The 22,062-nt window shown below is 38.0% G+C and overlaps 1 protein-coding gene across 9 annotated transcripts in view; it reads left to right on the top strand.

The window, feature by feature from the left end:
- The window catches only part of MTUS2 (microtubule associated scaffold protein 2), a 593,760-nt gene that overhangs the window by 273,785 nt on the left and 297,913 nt on the right, over positions 1 to 22,062 (top strand). The window lies entirely within an intron of this gene.

Below are 22,062 nucleotides of genomic sequence, written 5' to 3'. Positions count from 1 at the left end.
TCATGAGATTGAGCCTGCATTGAACTCTGTGCTCAGCCAGGGAGTCTGCTTGAGATTCTGTCCTTTCCCTCTGCCCCTCCCCTCCTCATGCTCTCATTCTCTCTCTCTCTCAAACAAATAAATAAATAAGACTTTTAAATGTTTTGAAAGATTTGAAATTATTAAAATATAAATAGACATCTCAGTAGAATGGAATAGCAATCTAGAAATAAGCCCAGGTCAGTCATTCAGTTAGTAAGTCTCTTCAGTTATATGAGGAGTAGATATACAGTATCTATACCAGTTTTATATGTTATATATTTAGTATGGAAAAGGCAGATTCTTAAATAAGTGAAATTGGGAAAAGAAGTTAGATCTCTATACCTATCATATAACAATAAATAACATCAAGATGAATTCATAAAAAAGTGAAACCAATAGCCAACAAACTTACAGTAACTTTTTAACCATCACTGTTGATAATAATAAAGGAAGTTAAACACAATACCATTTTCCTGTTATTAGACTGACGATGATTGAAAAGAATGACAAGAGTGGGAAACTGGGTGTCTTATACACTGATGTTGAATTCACAAGTTGGTATAATATTAAGGAGGATACTTTTTAAATATTTAATATAGTTAGTATCATGAATACCTTTTTTCAGGCAATTATACTTAAGGTATTATCTTAAGAAGTAATCCAACAGATATATCTAAAGTAATACACACTCTTTCTTGTTATGGCAGCAAAATATTATATAACAACTAAGAGAATATTTGGTTAAACAAAACATATGTATTCATATAGTTGAATACCATGAAAAATTTAAAAGTGGTGTTGTAGATACAGATTTATTTATAAATATCCAAAACTATTTAAGTGGAAAAAAATCAAATAAGTATGTATGCATGAACCTATTTGTTTTTATAAAACAAAGACAAGTATACAGCAGGATGATGATAATTAACAATACTGTGTTGTATATTAGCAAGGTGCTAAAAGAGTAAATCTTAAAAGCTCTCATCATAAGGAAAAAAAACTGTAATTACGTGAGGCAATGGATGTTAACTAGACTTATTGTGGTGATAATTTCATGATACATACATTTATAAAATTGGAATTTATACACCAAAAACAATGTTATATGTCAATTATATCTCAATAAAAAATTTAAATGCCTAAATTCATTTCAACTTTAATATTTTTTAATAATAATAAATTTATTTTTTATTGGTGTTCAATTTGCCAACATACAGAATAACACCCAGTGCTCATCCCGTCAAGTGCCCCCCTCAGTGCCCGTCACCCAGTCACCCCCACCCCCTGCCCCCCTCTTCCACCACCCCTAGTTCGTCAACTTTAATATTAATAGTTAGGATTATTGGAGATTTTTAAAAAATGTTTGTTCACTTATATTTTCTAAACATGGGGTGTGAAATGAGAAGAAAAGAAAAAAGAGAAGAAAAAGGAGAGAAATATACCACTTCCTTAGAAGAAGGACAAAAAGAAAGCCCCTCCCCCCAAATGGTTAGTTGACCCGTTATTACCAGGGACCTGAGAAGGAATTTATTTCAGTATGAAGTGAGGGGGTGTTTATCACCTAAAGATGGCCAGATGCCCCAGGGCTGTGATGTGCATTATAATTCCCTCTGTGATTGAATTCAGGAACTTCTGGCAGCAGAGATCAAAGTGGGGAAGAAGGAGTCCCTACCACATTCTGACAAAAATTAAAAGATGAAAGAAGGCTGTGTAAAATAATATAGTAAGAAAAAAGCAGAACCTGTGTATGTTCAGACAAGACTTTGATAAAAGCCTCTTTTACAAGTTATGTCATCCTATGGAATAGACAGTGCATGCAACAAAATGTAAGAGTATTTGAGATTCTCCCAACTTTCTCTATATCTCAAGGGAATGTTATTTCAGTGATGATAAAATTCGCCATAATTCCTTACTACTTTTCAAGAGGTAACAATATAGATATTTTATGAGACATCTATAAGAAATTGCTCTCACTTATCCCTAAGAAAGCTACAGGTTTCGTAGATATAGGCTTGACAGATTTTGTCAGGCATGGATCCCTGAAAATGTCTTTGGTTGCTCTCATATTAAAAAAAATCTCTGGAAATATTAAGAGATATTAAATACTGCTTTTATCTAGTTCTGGGTGCTTGTGCAACAAGGCAGAAATCTATGTAGAAGTTATAGGTCTGGGTATTAAAGAGAGCATATTTATGTTGCATTTTTAAAAGACGTGCACATAAAATTTTATGTAAGGAATTATATATATTGATTTTGTATAAGCATTTCATATAGATAAATATGGGAAATTTTATAAAGAACTATAGTAATAATCTTAAGTTCTGTTCAAGGCATAGTTCATGCTAATGCAGCAGTGTGGAGGAACACAGAACTTCCATTGAGAAGACCTCTGCAAACCTGCTCTAAACTTCATTCCTCAGTGTGTTATGGGAATGAGAGTATGAACTAGGAGCTCTTTGGAGGCTAAAAGATATAAAATGTAGTGCAAATACAACTAAAGTATACAACCATGGTCTGAGCAAAAATTGCACTTCGTTTGATGCCGCAAATTGCCCCTGGATGAGTCCTTGCCCCTGAGTGTAGGGCAACTATCTAGGTAAGCAGAATTTTTGGAGGCAGAAGGCTCTGAGCTGCCCTGGATCTTAGAGAACGGTGGGCTTTGGGTGGATGGAATGTGTAGGGGGGTTAATGAGGAAGGCTATCTAGGTTGGCTCTCACCATTTTGAGTTGTCACTACCTACAGCTACCTTTCCTCTCACACTTGCTGATCACTAAACTGAGACTATGTTTTCCTACTATTTAGTGCAAGACACATTTCTTTTCTCGCCTATATTTGTAGCTACTTTGGAATGATCTAGGTTGCTTTTATTTCCCTTCTCAGCGACATCTGCTAAACAAAACAAGGTATTTGTTTCGTTTAGCAGATAGCAGTATAAAAACAAGGTATGTTTTTATAATGTCTAGAATCAACTTCATGTATTTCCACATGTATTAATCTCCGTGTCTAACTGAAGAAGGGAGATAGGTAGGTTAGTAAAGAATTGGGCCCCAAACACAGCTCTTTAATTACCTCTTAGAGGTGCTTATAGGAGTTGTAACTGCCACCTGCCTAACTTCAGAAACAGAAAAGAACTTAAATGATGACAATTTGTTTAGTTCACATCCCCATTCATATCACTGTTTCTTTTCTTTGGTCCCTTTAAGCTCTGAGAGATTGATCACACATGGCTTTTGTGGCCAATACTTGTCTTCCAGCTAGACTGTCAGTTTTTCATTCTCTGGATCGGCAGTGTCTCCAGTAGTCACTCCATCCCTGTTCTATTCTGGGTGCTAAGTAAATGGTTAAAAATTGGAAGTAGTTTTTAAAAACTATGGTAAGGATCAAAATTATAATTTCTAATCTATTTTCTTTATATTTGATTCTTACATGGCTCAGTTTCTTAAAGCCTCCTGCTTTATGTTAATATTTTATCAATATTTGAAGTATTTATATATTCAATACTATCTTCAAGTTTATAATCAGCATTCATTGCTTTTGTTTCTCTAATAAGTATCTCTTTAGCTTTTTTTCACTGTACTTAATATTGAATGATTGTTTCTTGTTTATATCATCTACTGATTTCATATTCTTATTTTTCAGGGATTATTTATTTATTTATTTTTCATAAATTTATTTTTTATTGGTGTTCAATTCGCCAACATACAGAATAACACCCAGTGCTCATCCTGTCAAGTGCCCACCTCAGTGCCCGTCACCCAGTCACCCCCACCCCTGCCCACCTCCCCTTCCACCACCCCTAGTTCGTGTCCCAGAGTTAGGAGTCTTTCATGTTCTGTCTCCCTTTCTGATATTTCCCACTCATTTTTTCTCCTTTCTTCCCCTTTATTCCCTTTCACTATTTTTTATATTTCAGGGATAATTTAATTACTCTGATACATCATATTCTTCATTTCAATTTCCATTTTTTCTTCTTTGAAGTTTCTCAGAAAACTGTCTAGGTCCTACCCTGGACCCTTCTACTTCATTCTCTAAGTTGCTGTCCACATCCAGACTCACATTGCCCCCACCATAGATATGACTGCGTTAGCCAGGTAATTGGACTTGTTGACTCCAGATACTCTGGTCACCACACCTCCACTAAATGGTTGATTATAATAACCTCTTGCAGAAATAACAAATAGTTGTTTGTGCTTATTGATAGGGTACACATCTTAGCCTGGAATTCAAGATCTTCCTCAATATCCTGTGAATTTATTACTAAAAACTGTGTCCCATTGGTAAATGGGGAAGATATTCAGGAAATTTATATTTCAGAACTAGTCATGTTGTTGGCTTTCTGTTTTGAGTGAGGGGTATTTAGGATAAAAAAAAATATTTGGTTCCTGTGATTGAGGAGGCCATAGATTAGTGGAAAAGCAGACATATATTCTATTTAATGTAAATTCTTATGATAGAGTACAATGCCTGCAGGGGTAGAGGTATGAAAAGATAAAGCAAATATAAAATCCAGTAGCCACCTTCCACCCATTGGGATGGATACTTTAAAAATAAATAAATAGAAAATAAGTGTTGGTGAGAATGCAGAAAGATTGGAACCCTCCTGCTTTGCTGGTGGGAAAGTAAAGTGGTACAGCTACTATGGAAAACAAAATGGCAGTTCCCCGCATAATAATAGAATTACCCTATGATCCAGTAATTCAAGTTCTGGTCATATATTCCAAAGAATTGAAAGAATGGTCTTGAAGAGAGATGTGTATATTTCTGCTCATAGTACCATTAATCACAATAGCCAAAAAATGGAATCAACCCAAATGTCCATCGATGGTTGAATGGATGCACAAAATGTTGCATATACATACAGTGAAATATTTTTCCGCCTTAAAAAGGAAGGAAATTCTGCAATATGCTACAACATGGATGAATCTTGAGGCCATTATACAAAATGAAATGAGTCAGAAAAAAAGGACACATATGATTCCACACATATGAAGTACTTAGAGTAATCAAATTCATAGAGACAGAAAGTGAAACGGTGGCGGCCAAGGGCTGAGAGTAGGGTAGACATGTGGTTTTCGAAGGGGTACAGAGCTTCAGTTTTGCAACATGAGAAGAGTCATGTGCGTGAATAATGGTGATGGTCGCACAACAATGTGCATAGACTTAATACCACTAAACTGAACACTTGAAAATGGTTAATATGGTACATTTTATGTACATTTTACCATGACTTAAAAAAAGAATCTGGTAAGAGCCAGTGATGAGCTAGGGAAATAGAAAATTAGATCAACTGGGCTAGTATGTAATTTTGATGACTTTGGGACGGCTTGTAAGGCCAATGGGGCATCATTGTTACATCTACTTAAAGGGAGCATTTTAATGTATAAATATTCTGTTTAATGTGAGATCTGGGTATGTGATAAGTATCATGTTCAGCTTCTTAAGCAGCTTCATTGGTTTAAAAATGAATAGCTGCTCCAGTAGTTTGCGTTTCAACCAAGAACACTTGGTGTTGCCAAGCAACGTATCACTGCTGTCAAGAGGAGCAAATCTGACATTAATTTTATATCTCTTAAGATGCTAGAAGAAATGTTGAATCTAAGTGTTTTCATTTCTACCTACTCTATTTAAAAATATAAACACTTGGATTGTCCAGAACAGTGCTGCACTGTTTCTACAAGGAGAATGTTTCATACAGCTGCCCGTGTTTTGTTTTCTTTGCTAAAGCACACTCATTCTTTCAGGAGACAAGGGGCAATATGTGGACTTACATTGTGAGGACTAATAGCTTTATATGAGAAGCTCTAAAATCACCCAGCAGAATAAAGCCACTAAATGGCAAACTTTTTCTTTAAGGATGGATTTTTTTTTTAATCCGGAGGACTTCTTTCTGCTTAAGCTTAGGGGGAGAAAAGACAATAGTTAGATTACTCATTGCACTTCCCGTGCAAAGCAACAGAATAGATTTAAATGAGTGAACATTACCTTACTAATTCCTTTGATCCACAAAAATAGAGCCTGTGGGAAATGTACACGATTGATGTTACTCAACTGGATTGGCCAAGGGATAGCTAAATAAGAAAGGAGATTCTTTTCTTTCTAAAGCAAGAGCTGTATGTTTTGCTCCAATGACAGTCTTCGCTGTATTTAAATGACTGTATCTAGAGCAGAACAGTGAGGAATATAGTTAAGCATATGAAGAATTTTGACATTCACTTTTATTTCTCTAAATCCCCCAAATCAGGTTAGTGGGAAGTACTAGCACCAGACTTCTTCAACCTAATTCCTCCCTTTCCTGGGAGCCCACATGGTTGATCCATCCAGCCCCCAGTCTTCTTGGTTTCTTGTCTCTGTGATTCCAGTAAACTTCAATTCCATACAAACTGCTCCCACCCAGGGGCACACCAAAAAGGGGGCAAGCCTGTGAAATCTCTGCTCTCTATGCTAATCTGTATCATACTTCCCTTCCTTTCCTCCCTCACCCTATTTAGCCACATGGCTACTCCAAAGCTCTACCACTCTCTGGAATTCCTCTTAAATAATTCCTCTTTAAAAGATTCCACTATTCTCCACCTCTCTCTCTCTCTGAATCCATCCTTAGTTTTCTTTCCTGTTTCTGTCCAAAGCTAACATACTTTCTCCATCTGTATCTTTGACTTTGGTTCCTTCTACAACCCATAGGCCCTTTCTTTAGTTAGAAGGCCTGGGTTAGGATCCTGCTTATACACTTAGGTGCTGTGTGACCTTGGGGAGTTAGTTGACCTCTCTGTATACCAGCTTCTTGTCAGCAAAAGGTGATTGGTTGTGTACCTACCTCCTATATTATGAGGAGTCAAAGAAATAATACATGTAGAGAATATTGAGCAGTGCCTGGCACATAGTTTTCAGTCACTGTTCAGTGTTGTGATGCTCAGCTTCCATGGCTTCATTTCTTTGCCTCTGGTGCTGGCTCTGTGCTCTTGGGTCCCAGTCACATGCCCTCATGCTTCCTGCTCACAACTGCAGCAGTTGGGCTTTCCCCACACCACTTCTTTACTTGCTTTCCAGCCTTTCAGTCTTCAGTAGCTCTTCCTCCAGAGCCTTAGCTGATTTTATACTCTACCCTACATACACCAGCCCAGGCGTGAGAGGTCACCCCCCCATCCTCCTCTAGCTCCCCAGACTTGCTCTCTGTGATTTTATGTGTCAACATGGTTAGACACCCTATTATTCCCTCAAACACTACTGGAGGTGTTGCCATGGAGGGATATTGTAGATGTGAGTTAACATCTATAATTAGTTGACTTTAAATAAAGGATATTATCCCGTATAATCTGGATGGGCCTCCTCGAATTGTTTCAGTAGCCATAAGAGCAAAACTGAGGGTTCCCCGAAAAAGAAAAAATTCTGCTCCAAGGGTACAACACGGACTCCCACCTCAGAGTTTCTACCCTACAGGTCTGCACTATGGATTTTGAACTTCGAGCTCCCATAATTGTGTCAGTCAGTTACTTGAAATAAATCTCTCTCTTTGTATGTGTATCTCTCTGTGTGTATGTGTACTTCTAGATAGACATATATGCATTCATATGAATACATATGTATGAATGCACACACATGTATACATGTGTTCATTTTCTACTGGCTCTGTTTCCTGGGATTCAGCCTCTCCTAGCAGGCACATGCTGCATTGAACCCTGTTTGCTTGCTGAATCTCCTCTGCTCTGACAGCTGCATGCAGACAGTAGCCATGTCCATCCATATGCCTGTTCCACAACTCAACCTGTATTGAATTAATGAATGCTGGAGAAAGTCAGAATGTATAATGTCATATCCTTGAGCATAATAAAAATGATTATGTAAAGAAAGTAACTCTTCCTAACTGGCAGATTTCTCAATCCCCCCTATAGATGGAGTCCACACAGAACAGTGTCTCATTCACTCCTTGTCTTGTCCATTATGGGTTGAAGTTGTTACCTTCACATTCCACTTTGCCCACTGGCCTCAGAGGTATTTGTGATCATGATTTATCCTTTTCACTTCTGTATGACTCATGGTGGGATTTAGCTCTTTAATTTTTTTACATATGCATCTTTTGGATGAGAACAGTTTATAAACAGCTGTTAAGAACCGGATGACTTTTTTTCCTACTTCATCCTTCATAAGAATTTTTCTCTTTTTATAATAAGGGTGCTTTGAAAATTTTGGCGAGAGGTTTGTTTTGAAACCCAAGCTGAGGCCAAATAACCTCATGAGGATGCTTGTGTAGATTTGCAATGTGTATTTACTTGAAGGTTCAGATTTCTTTTTAATGTTATTGTATGACACATTTATTTTCAGTTTGGAAGTCGTATTGCACTGATAATTGTTTCTGCTATGTCTTAGTTAGTGATCTGTCTAGTACAAACCCAAAACCCTATTGTTCTTCCCGATACTTATTGCTGAAGGGGCCACCAGTTCTTAGAAATCATCTTTAGACACTGCCAGCACTGATAAAGTTCCTATTTATGGGTTCACGAGACAATTAGGACTGGTTGGATCTCTTTCTGCATGATGTAATATATTTTGTCAAATTTGGAACACGTTGAAACTATGAACTTGGGCAGTTCCTTGAATTGTTTGGATTCAGAGACACTTGAGGAACTAAAAATAACTTCACAGGGAGAGAAATGTACTGGGTATTTCTCCTTTTGGAAGGAGCTCTATTCATTCTGTCTCCTGATTTTTGGGAAACAGTTTCTTTGGTTCTAGTCCCAGGGGAGCCCAGTGTTCTGTGTCTTCCAAGGATCCTGTCTAATCTTTGTGACTCTCTGGCCCTGAGAGAGGGGCTCAGCACCAAAAACGGCTATGGGGGAACCAAAGGGAATCATTAGAGCTTTAGAGTGATACCCTCAACTAAGGACTGAGAAAACAGGAGGTGGAGTTGTACCACACAGATGAGGGCAAAGAGAGGCTTAGGATATGGAGGTGATTTGAGTTTGAACTTAATGTCATATGATGGGACATTAAGAAATGTTATCCCCACTAGAATGTAAGCTTTGTGCACTAATCACTCAATGTGGATTGACAGGGCATAGATGTGATTGCCACACTAAGCTTGGAAGAGGGCCAGGATATTATGTTGAGTGTCCCCTTCCTTCCTAACAACAGCTTAGGCTGGCTTTGATCAAATAGAAAGAATGTGAACTTAGAGCTGAGCTCTAAGTGTGAACCCCAAATTTGTAAAACAAGAGTTATGAAATCAACATTGTACTTTAGTTTTCCATGTGGAAAATTGTAATAATGATTTCATCTTTCCTGTTATCCTGTGGTTTTAAAGATGAGCACTACAAAATCAAACCTTTGGGACTATTCCAAAATGAAAAGTTTTGCACAGTGGAGGAAACCATCAATAAAAAAGAGACAGAACATAAAGACTCCTAATTCTGGAAAACGAATTAGGGGTGGTGGAAGGGGAGGAGGGTGGGGGGTGGGGGAGAATGGGTGATGGGCACTGAGGGGGGCACTTGACGGGATGAGCACTGGGTGTTATTCTGTATGTTGGCAAATTGAAAACCAATAAAAAATAAATTTATTATTAAAAAAATAATAAAAAAGAGACAATCTTCTGAAGGGGAGAAGATATTTGCAAATGATATATTTGATAAGGGGTTAATACCCAGAATATGTAAAAAATGTATGCAACTCAACACCAAAAAATAAAATAAAAAATGGGCAAGGATCTGATTTGGCATTTTTCAAAGGAAGTTTTACAAGTAACCAACAGACACATGAAAAGATGCTCAGCATCACTAAACATCAGCAAATGCAAGCCAAAACCACAATGAGATATTACCTCACCCCTGTCAGAATGGCCAAAACCCAAAAGACAAGAAACAACAAGTGTTGGTGAGGATGTGGAGAAAAAGGAACTCTTGTACGCTGTTGGTGGGAATGCAAACTGGTGCAACCACTGGAAAACAGTATGGAGGTTCCTCAAAAAATAAAAGACATAATTACCAAATGATCCACTAATTCCAGTACTAGGTATTTACCCAAAGAAAACAAAAACACTAATTTAAAAAAGATAAATGCACCTCTATGTTTATTGCAGCATTATTTACAATAGTCAAGATATGGAAACAACCTAAGTGTCCATCAACAAATCGATGAATAAAGAAAATGTGATATGTACACACACACACAATATTATTCATTCATAAAAATAGATGGAAATTGTACCATTTTTGACAATCTGGATAAACCTGGCTGGTGTTATGTTAAGTGAAATAAGCCGTACAGAGAATGACAAATATTGTATGATCTCACTTTTATGTGGAATTAAGGGCAGGTGGAAATGTCAACTTCATAAAAACAGAAAAGAGAATAGTAGTTGCTAGAGACTGGGGGTAGAGGGACATGGGAAGATATAGGTCAAAGGGTACAAATTATCAATCATAAGGATAAGTTTTGAGAAATGGTGACTATAGTTATTGATATTGTATATTTGAAAGTTGCTGAGACTAGGTCTTAGCATTCTCACCACAAAAAAAGAAAAAGAGTTAACTGTATGAGGTGACAGATATGCTAATGATCTTGATCTTGGTAATCATTCCACTATGTATATCAAATCATCATGGTGTACATTTTAAATATATATAGTTATACTTGTCAATTATTCCTCAATAAAATTGGGGGAAAAACATTATTCAACAATGCTATTTGCTGTATGGCACATGCTTAGTATAGCTAAACATAGCAACCTGATAAGACCTCAAATTCAGTTTCTGGGAGCTACAGTCTGACAGGGAGATCAATAATGAAGCAGACATTTATAAGATACTATAATGGTGGTATGTACTGAGAAAGTGAACTTACTGGAAAAGTGTGTTGTTTGTTTGGAACATTGGAAAGATGGTGGAAGAAGAGGAGACAGGCTTGAAAGAATAGCAGAATTTGTCATTTGGAACAGAGAGAAGAGCAGTGTGAATTCACAGAGGCCTGATGTGTGGGAAGCAAGAAGGACTAGAACCTAATGGTCCCACTGCCATGCAAGGCATTCAGTACTAGAGACAATGCAAGAATCCACTGGAGACCAAGAAGGAAGGTTCAACAAGGAATGACTCAAATTTGTAAATTAAAGGAGACCACATGAATGGCAGTATAGAGAGTGGATTAGGGAAGGTGAAACTAAAGAAGGGAAACCAGAGAGTAGCCCAGAGATAGGTGGCAGGTGCCATAATTGGACAGTGGCTGGATGGGAAAGGAGTGCTGGATATAAGAGATATTTGGAATTATCACATTTTCTAAATTGTAGAATAGAGTACCCTAGAATGTAGGGATAAAAACAAATATCATTGCATGTAAATTAAATCTCAATACTGTCCATTTTTTTTTGAGAGAACTACTTTATGGTATGTGAATTATATCTCAATTAAAAGGAAAAAAACTATTAATGTCTGCATGAGCTAAGATGAAGAAAACTATTACTTCTCCAGATCATCAGTGAATATCTCTTCATCTGAGGCAATTTTAGTTTTTTCTTCTTTTTCTTCCTATTACTTAAAACTTTTGATGACAACTATGTAGTACTTGTGCAGTTAGTGTATATATAAAAGAATGGCATGTTGCCTTCATCTGAGTTTATCAAAAAGGACCATCTTACAGCTTTATTCTTCTATGTCTCAATGTTTTGCTCACATATAAAGATGAACAAGTACTAAATACACTCAGTGATTAAATGGGAAATAAAAAGAAGAAACCCTTCATCTTTGGTGCCCTTATATTCTAATTCAAAAGATGACTCCAGTTTGAAAGGAAATTGGAAATAATAAAGGCTTTGTTCAAGGCACTGCCCTAAACATGGGCCTTGTAGAACATTTCTTTAAACTATTCTAAATGTTGTGGCAAGCACAATTTCACAGAATGATGGACACTGTATGCTTTCTCTGGTTTGTAAATATTTAGTACTGTGGTTACTCATAAATCCTGGGATTGCCATGGAAATATTTTTCCCTGAGAGTCTGTTTTTTTCATCTGGAATGACATTAAGATTCAGAAAGGACTAGCTGTCACCTAGCTCTGTTAGTGGGAAAAACTGTTTTTGGCATTGGACCAGGCCCAGACTTTGGGGGATAGTACCCTGTGATTCTTTTCACAATTGGAGTTATAAACCAAAAATTTTGGTTCACATTGGCAACATTGTTCTGAAGAGTGACTTACCTATGCTACAGAATGCAGGTGATCATCTTTTTAGAATGCATTTTCCCTATCTTCCCCCATACTGTTATTGTTTAAACAATGAGACTCCCCCTGTTTGGGAAAGGATGTTCTTTCAGGAGCAGGTGGAAGGTGACTGTTAGTGACAGGATGAAATGAGCCCTGGCTAGTAAATGAAGGTGTATTGTGCCTAGGATGATGGTCCTGGCAGCTCCTTTTGCTTCTGTATGGTGTGGACTGCTAATTTTGTGAAGCAGAAAATACTCTCTTCAGAACATAATGGCATGATATGTGGTCATTTAAATTGTGATGAAGGAGCCAAGAATATACAATGGGGAAAGGATAATCTCTTCAATAAATGATGTTTGGGAAACTGGATAGCCACATGCAAAAGAATGCTGTCTTGCACTGTATAGAAAAATCAACTCAAAATGGATTAAAAGACTTGAAGAGTCTACTTCTAGCAGAAGACACAGGAGGTAAACTCCTTGACATTGGTCTTGGCAATGATTTTTTTTTTAATTTGACACTAAATGCAAAGGCAACAAAAGAAAAGAGAGTACCTCAAACTAAAAAGCTTCTGTGCAGCAGAGTAAGCCATCAACAAAATGAAAAGGCAACTACAGAATGGGAGAAAACATTTGCAAATCATATATCTGATGAGATTGACATCCAGAATATGTAAAGAAGACATACAACTCAATAGAAAACAACAGTTTGATAAAAATGGTAGAGGGATTGAATAGACATTTTCCCAAATAAGACCTACAAATAGCCAACAGGTAGGAAACTTTAAATCAAAACCACAATGAGATTATCACCTCATACTTGTTGAATGGTTTTCATCAAAAAGATAAGAGATAACCTGTGTTGGTGAGGATGCGGAGAAAAGAGAAGCCTTGTACACTCTTGATGGGACTGTAAATTGGTGCAGCCACTATGGAACATAGTATGGAGGATCCTCAAAAAATGTGAAATAAGACCACCATATGATCCAGCAATTCCATTTTTGAATATGAATCTGAAGGAAGTGAAATCATTGTCTCAGAAAGATATCTACATTCCCCTATTCATTTCTACATCATTTAAATAGCCAAGACATGCAAGCAACCTAAGTGTTCATTGATAGGTGAATGGATAAAGAAAATGTAAAAAAAAAAAAAAGAAAAAAGAAAAGAAAAAAATGTGAGATATACACAATGGAATATTATTCAGCCATTAAAAAGAAGGAAATTCTGCCATTTATGACAAGGTAGATGAACATCATTTTAAGTGAAGTAAGTCATACAAGAAAGACAAATATTATATGATCTCATTTATATGTGGAATCTTGAAAAACAACTAAACAGAGAACAGGTTGCTGTGATTGTCAGAGGCAGAGCATGTGGGATGGAGGAATGGGTGAAAGTGATCAAAGGGTATAAACTTCCAGTTATAAGATAAATAATTTCTGGCCATGTGATTTTTAGAAAAGGAAAGAAAATGGAGATTAGGAATAGGGGAAGTCATGGGCCATTACAGTAAAAACAAGGAGGGCTAGTTTTATTTTACATTTAAATGAAACTGCAGGACCCCTCCCAATACTGGGGTAAGCCTTTCTGCTGGTTGGTTAATTAGCACTATCAGGGGACCTTTGCTGTTCATGTTTTCAGAGGTGCTCTGTGACCTTGAGTTTTGCTTAGCCACGGTGAGAGGATCAGGATAGTCTTGCTCCTGTTATAAGGTGGGCAAAATGAAGTCCAAGAAGAGAGCAGGATTTGAGCATTCCCTGGAAGCCCCTATTGAAGAGAGTAGGAGCATGCTTAGATTTTGAATACAGGCATACCTTGGAGATATTGCAGGTTTTGTTTTTCAACAAGCTAATATCACAATAGTCAGTGGATATTTTTTGGTTTCCTATTGTATATGAAAGTTATGTTTACATGCTACTGTAGTCTATTAAGTGTGCAATAAATACCATTGTGTCTAAAAGATGTACATACCTTGATTAAAAATACTTTATTGCTAAAAATACTACCATTGTCTGAGCTTTCAGTGAGTCAGAATCCTTTTGCTAGTGGGAGGGTCCCACCTTGATGTTGATGGCTGCTGCCTGAGCAGGGTGGTGGTTGCTGAAGGATGGGGCAACTGTGCTAGTTTCTCAAAATAAGACAACACTGAAGTTTGCCACATCAATTGACTCTTGCTTTCATGAATGATTTCTCTATAGTGTCTGATACTGTTTGATAGCATTGCACTCATAGTAGAACTTCTTTCAAAACCGTAGTCAATTCTCTCAAATCCTGCAGCCACTTTATCTACTAAGTTCATGTACTGTTCTAAATCCTTTGTTGTCATTGTAACAGTCTTCATGGCATCTTTACCAGAAGGGGATTCCATCTCCAGAAACCACATTCTTTGCTCAGCCACAAGAAGCAACTACTCATCTATTCAAGTTTGATCATGAGATGGCAGCAATGCGGTCCCATATTCAGGCCCCACTTCTAATTCCAGTTCTCTTGCTGTTTCCACCACCTCTGCAGTGACTGCCTCCACTGATGTCCCAAACCCCTCCAAGTTCTCCATGAAGGGGGGAACCAACTTCTTCCAAATTCCTGTGGGTGTGGATAATTTGACCTCTCCCCATGAATCATGAATGTTCTTAATGGCACCTAGAATGGTGAATCCTTTCTAAAAAGTTTTCAATTGCCCAGATCCATCAGAGGAATCACTATTCATGGCAGCTATAGCCTTTCAAAATGTGTTTCTTAAAGAATGAGATTTGGAACTTGAAATTAGTTCCTGATCCATAGGCTGCAGAATGATGTTGTGTCACAAGGCATGAAAACCACATTCATCTTATAGGTCTCCATCAGAGCTCCTGGGTCACCAGGTGAATTGTCAGTGGACAGTAATATTTTGATAGGAATCATTTTTCTGAGCAGGTCTCAACAATGGGCTTCCAGTATTTAGTAAACCATGTTTTAAGCAGATATGTTGTTATTCACACCTTGTTTCATTTGTAGAGCACAGATAGAGTAGATTGAACATTATTCTTAAAATCCCTAAGATTTTTGGAATGGTCAATGACCTTAGGCTTCAATTCATCAGTTACATTAATGAGAGAGTCAGTTTGTCCTTTTGAATCTTTGAAGCCATGTACTGACTCCTCTTCTAGCTGTGAAAACCCTTGATGGCATCTTCTTCCAATAGAAGGCTGTTTAGTCTACATAGAAAATCTGTTTAGCCCCCTTCATTAATCACCTTATCCAAATGGGTACCTTGATGCAGCTTCTACACCAGTCCTTGTTGCTTCATCTTGCACTTTATGTTTTCTGGAGCTGGATTCTTTCCTTAAACCTCATGAACCGACCTCTGCCAGCTTCTGCTTTCTTCTGCAGTGTCCTCACCTCTCTCTCATCCCTCACAGAATTACAGAGTTAGGGCCTTGCTCTGGATTAGGCTTTGCCTCGAGGGAATGTTGTGGCTAGTTTGATCTTCTGTACAGACCCCCTCAAAATTTCTCCACATCAGCAGGAAGGGTACTCCACTTTTTAATTTATGTGTTCACTGGAGGAGCACTTTTCCTTCAATAACTTTTTCTTCCATTCACAACTTGGCTACCTGTTTGGTGCAAAAGGCTTAGCTTTTGGCCTGTCTGGGCTTTCAACATGCTTTCCTCACTAAGCTTAATTATTTTGAGCTTTTCATTTAAAGTGAGAAACGTGCAGCTTTTTTTTCACTTGAGCACTTAGAGGTCATTGTAGGGTTATTTTTTTGGCCTAATTTCAATATCATGTCTCAGGAAACAAGAGGCCTGAGGAGAGGGAGAGAAATGGGAGAATAGCCAGTCTATAGTGCAGTCAAAACACACACAACATTTATTGCTTGATTTCACCATCTTATATCAGGGCTTTTGTGGTATACCAACACAGTCACAGAAGTGACATCAAAGATCACTAATCACAGAAGGCCATTAGAAATAATAGTGGAAAAGTCTGAAATATTGCCATAATTGCCAAAATGTGACATTGAGACACAAAGTGAGCAAATGCTTTTGGAAAAATGGCACCAGTGGGCTTGCTCGACAGAGAGTTGTCACACACATTCCATTTGCAAACATTTATCTGTAAAGTACAATTTTTTTTAAAGCGCAATGAAATGCAACATGTCTGTATGTAGTTAATTTCTCCATGGTCTCTCATCCAAGAATAGCTAAGGTTAGCAGACAGATCATAAACTACTTCTGGAGAAGAAGCTGCAATTTTATTTTTCAGTAAGAAGGCAGATCTTAGACAAGGAATATAGTGGCCAGAGTGATCATTTTTAATACATTTGAATCAAATCAAATTCTACTGCACTCTAAGATACCTAGAGTTTTTTCAGTCAAGCTGGAGTCCTTATTTTTTTTTTATCTTTTTGGTTTTTAAAAGTTTTATAATTTTGTAAAGTATGACCCTGAGATCAAGAGTTGCATGCTTTTACTGATTGAGCCAGCCACCTACACCCCAGCTGCATAGTTTTGTGTTTTTTTAAAAAAAATTTTTAAAGATTTTATTTATTCATGAGAGACAGAGAGAGAGGCAGAGACACAGGCAGAGGGAGAAGCAGGCTCCATATGTGGAGCCCAGTGAGGGACTCAATTCCAGGACCCGGGGATCATGACCTGAGCCAAAGGTAGATGCTCAACCACTAAGCCACACAGGCGCCCCCTTTTAAATTTTTTTTTATTTAAATTCAATTTAAGTAACATATGCTGTATTAGTTTCAGAGGTAAAATTTAGTGATTCATCAGTTGCATATAACACCAAGTGCTCATTACATCACATGTCCTCCTTAATGCCCATCACCTCATTACCCCATTCTCCCACCCACCTTCCCTCCAGCAGCCTGAGACCTTATTGAAATGGCCGCCATATTATGGGGCCCTCCCCCTCCTCCCTGAGTGTCTCCCTTGTGCACTCTGCTCTGGCCACTCTAGTCTCCTTGATGTTTGCTCCAGTCACACATCAGGCTCACTTCTGCTTGAAGTCTCCTGAGCTTATCACCCAGACCTTCAATTCCTCTTACCAGCCCTTGTCAAGTTGCCCCTTCCCAATGAGGCCTACTCCCATTAACCCACATTAATGACAGCCTTCACCCCCCCTAGCACACCCAGACCTCCTGTTATTGCTCAGCTCTACATTTTTCACCATCTAGCATACTTATTCATAATTTGTATTTAATTTATACCTGTAATTTAGTTATTCTTATCTGCACTGATTGTCCTTGTCTCTTTCATTTGCTGATGTATCTAAGTGCCTGGAACAATGGATGGCCCACATTAGGCCCTCAAGTAGATGGTAAATGGAGCTCACTAAGAACTCAGTGTGTTAGTTATCCCATCTACTTTCATGATATTCCTTGTATGTGTCATGGGAGTGCCATGAACAGAAAAACATGGTGATACTTAGGAGTTCTTGAGGCCCCAGGTTATAATTTTATAGAACAAATAATAGTAACAATAACAGCATAATGAATAGTAACATTGGCTTCTTATTACATGCCAGGCATTGAGGTGAGCACTTTCTGGTCATGGAGGTAGCTGTCATTATCCCTATTCTATAGATAAGGGAAGCTGAAGCTTATACAGTTTGGGAAATACAGAGTATGGTTTTAAATCCAAGTCATATGGGTTTTTGAAGCCCAGTTTTGACCAGTATGGTGTATGCCTCCTACCCTGGGTTGATGTTACACCTGAGTCAACAGGCAGTGCTGCTGGCAGAGCTCAAACAGCAGGGTAGGAGCACCAATGCTCAGATCAAGACAACCTGATGCGGTTGGACTAACTCTTCCATGGCTATGGCAACAGCAAGGCAGAGCGGTATCTTTCAGAGGGACACAAGCCAGCCTCAAGTATCTGTAGCACACACAGCATCAGGGGCTGGAGCCCAGCTCACTGGGAGCTCCCGAGGGCAAGTACTCTGAAAGATGCCTGACTCTACACCTTAGCTAGAGACACTTGATTCCCCACTCACTCCCCACTCACTTGACTATCCCTCTAGATGATTTTTAAACAAAGTTTATTTTTCTTATTTTACCACAAAAGTAATACATGTTCACTGGAGAGAATTCAGAAAATACCAGTGTGCATCTAACTTAAAATCCTCCATAATTCAATCATCCAGAGATATTGATGAAGAACAGAATGATTACAGCTAATATATTGAGTGCTTGCTGTGTTCTAAATGCTGCACTGAGCACTTACTGCAGATTTTCTCATTTTAAAGACCCTCACCATAAGCCTGTGAGGTAGGGCATCATTTTCTCCACTTTACTGATGAGAAATTGAGGCATGGAGCAGTTATATGGCCTCCCAAGACTACACCACTGGTAAGTCATATATGCAGGTTTCAACCTGAACATTAAAGTGACTCAAAATAAATAAATAAATAAATAAAAATAAAGTGACTCTAGAACATGTAACTTATATGTGCCTGTGCTTATATGTACCTGTGCATGCATACTTTTATTTTTAATTTTTATTTTTTTATTAAGATGGAATCATACAGTATTTGGCCTTTTTAAAAAAATTATTTATTTATTCATGAGAGACACAGAGAGAACGAAAGGCAGAGACACCGGCAGAGGGAGAAGCAAGCTCCATGCAGGGAGCCTGACTTGGGACTCGATTCCTGGTCTCCAGGATCACGCCCTAGGCTGAAGGTGGCACTAAACCTCTGAGCCACCCGGACTGCCATACTTTTAAAATTCAAATCTATAAATGTATACTTTGTAATCCAAACAAACATAAAACAAGACTAGAAAGACTAAAAAAATTAATTGTGGGTGGCTGGGCAGTGAGGAATGAACACAGGGTTTCTTTTAGAGACCATGAAGTATTCTAAAATTAGATTATGGTGATAGCCCACCCAACTCTGTAAATATACTAAAAACCATTGACTTTTACTATATAAGTAGGTAAAGTTTATGGCATATAAATTGTATCTCAATAAAGGTATTTAAAAAACTCAGCCAAGGAGTGCCTCAGTGGTGCAGTTGGTTAAGCCTCCAACTCTTGGTTTCAGCTCAGGTTATGGTCTCAGGGTGGTGAGATCAAGCCCCACACAGGGGTCCTCACTCAGCACAGAGTCTACATGAGTTTCTATCTCCCTCTGCCCCTCCCCTTGTACACTGTCTCTCTCTCTCAGTGAATAAATCTTTTTAAAAAAATCCCAAAAATTCAACCAAAGTCAATACAAATCCCTTAAAAATGAAATGCACAAATCCCTTAAAAACTAAATGCATAAGCAGTTTTGCTAGAAATGAGCCAAAAGTGTGGGAATAGTATTTTGGAATAAGAATGAAAATTATCAAAGTTACATAAAAGGTAAAGATTAAGGTGGTATTAAGATGATAATGTGTCATAATCATTTAATTTTTTAAAATAGGCTAAAGATCACCCAGCTATTTTGGAAACTGATTTTCTCCTTCTACCCAACCCCCTGTGATATAGAGTAATTATTTGTCCATATTAATAAATATATGTCTTCCGCACAACTTTTCACAGATGCATAATGTTTACCAAATAGATGGAGCCAAATTCTAGCTGTTGTAGATATTTAGACCATATCCAACTTCTTCCTGTCACTTTTTTGCTAATATCTATTGAGCAATTCTTATGTGCCTGGTCTTATGCTGGTACTTCCCATATATTGTCTCATGTAAGCTGCATCCACATGTGTCCTCACACACAGACAACCCTAATGAGAGAGATTCTTTTTATTATACTCCATCTTGCAAGTGAGAAAACCCAAGCACAAAACCTATGACCACACATTAATATTTTTTCTTTCTTGGATTTCATGGTAGAGTAATGCTCAGAAAGCTCTTTTCTACATCATTCACTTATTGTTTTCTTCTAGCATTTTGCATGGTTTATATTTACAAATTTTTAAGTTCTCCAGAATTATAGGGCACAAATAGGCAAGATTCCAATTTTATTTTATAACAAATGAGGCCAGGGGTTCTAAAACAGTATGTAAAATGATCCGTTTCCTCCTCTCCTGATTTGAGATGTTTATTATCATCATTACAACTATATTCTCTTTTTTTAAAGATTTTATTTATTTATTCATGAGAGACACAGAGAGAGGCAGAGACATAGGCAGAGGGAGAAGCAGGCTCCATGCAGGGAGCCTGATGCGGGACTCAATCCCAAAACCCCGGGATCACAACCTGAGTCAAAGGCAGACGCTCAACCCCTGAGCCACCTAGGGATCTCATGACTATATTCTTATATCAATTAATATATATTTATTGACTATGGTGTTCTTTTTTATTAACACATGATTTTATTTCATAAAAACAAGAAAATGTTGGTAATTTTATTAATATTTCACATTACTCCCAATTGTGTTTATTTTAGTTTAAATTTTACTACCAGATAAAGTGGCAGTGTTTTTTTTTTTTATTTTAATGCCAGATAGTTAACATACGGTGTAATATTAGTTTCAGGTATACAATATAGTGATTCAACACTGCCATACATCAGTGGATGTTCATCACTGACAAGTGTATTCCTTAATCCTCATCACCTATTTCCCCCATCCCCCATTTTCCTCCCCTCTGACTGTGGCGTTCTCACTGAATTAGTCCTACTTGAGACACAGAGTTTGGTATACCCCTCTCTTTTCTCCTCTTAGTTTCTTGGTCTCTAGGGTTTCAGGTCTAGGTAATAATTACATTTTAAGAAAAACTCTGCCCCATGTTGAAAATACATAAGACAATTATTTAGATTCGTATCTGTTTCCATTGGTTTCAACACTTAGCTCTAGTGTTTTATGTATCACGACTTCCTCATTCTTATGCGCCTTATTCTGTGACTACTGCAGGTCCTGGGTGTCTGAGACAGTGATGGGGATGGAGGCAGAAGAATAACTCTCCTCCCCTTACTTTGGGCCCTCTCACCATCATCAGCATTTCCTAGGCTGGATTTTCTCTATCAAGCATCACCTGCTCTGTAATTAGCAACTCTTCTCCCAAACACCCTGTTGAAATGTTAGGTTGTCTGCAGTCATGGTTTGCCAGTGTAGAGAGTTTTCTTCTTTCTCTGAGTTTTCACGGATGAGAGACAGCACTGGAGCTGCTAACCAAATGCCATTTTAGAAACTCATTTTAACTTTTCTCTGTCAAAATAGAGATTGAATTTATTTATGAATATCTGCATCCTATCTTTCCTGATTTCATCAAAATGAGCAGTTTCCTAAATGAGGAAGATATCCTCACTTAAGAAGAAATGAGGGAAAATGTTACATTTGGAATCTTCAGACTTGTAGGAATAAGCTAAGGAGAGACCAGTGCCCACAGAATGTGAAGGTAACCTTCTCACAGGGACACCAGCTCCTAAAGACTCTGGGCTGTTCTGAGCACCACTGTATTTTCTGGCACTGCTCACAATCTGTTGTGAGCCAAGGAAAACATGACTGCTGTGAGGTTGACCTCTCTGCAGTCCCATGTCCTGTCAGACAGCGTGCCAGAGATAGTGAAGGAGAACAGGAATTAGTTCTAAATGCTGCAGCTAATTTTGGAATGGCTTCCTTTTGTAGGAAACCACTTGCTAGTGCTTGGTGGTGCTCTGAACAAATTGTTCTCTGTCCTAAGTGATGGAATGAGGGTTTACTGGCATGGGAGGTGATCACCCAAAGGTGGATTTTGTTTTTTCGTTCACCTCTGCCTGCCAGTGTGCCCTATTAGATGATTAGAAATCACTAACCAATAGCAAATGCCCTGCTGAGTGTGATAACCCATCATTTGCACAATTTTAAGTAGAGCCCATGTGGTGGATAGTCAAGGACACTTCCCTCGTGGGAACCAGCCATATACAAACATTCCCACGGTTGGCTGCA

Source organism: Canis aureus, chromosome 24 (genome assembly GCF_053574225.1).
Source record: "Canis aureus isolate CA01 chromosome 24, VMU_Caureus_v.1.0, whole genome shotgun sequence".
Taxonomy (NCBI): domain Eukaryota; kingdom Metazoa; phylum Chordata; class Mammalia; order Carnivora; family Canidae; genus Canis; species Canis aureus.
This window is presented reverse-complemented; position numbering and strand designations above follow the sequence as displayed.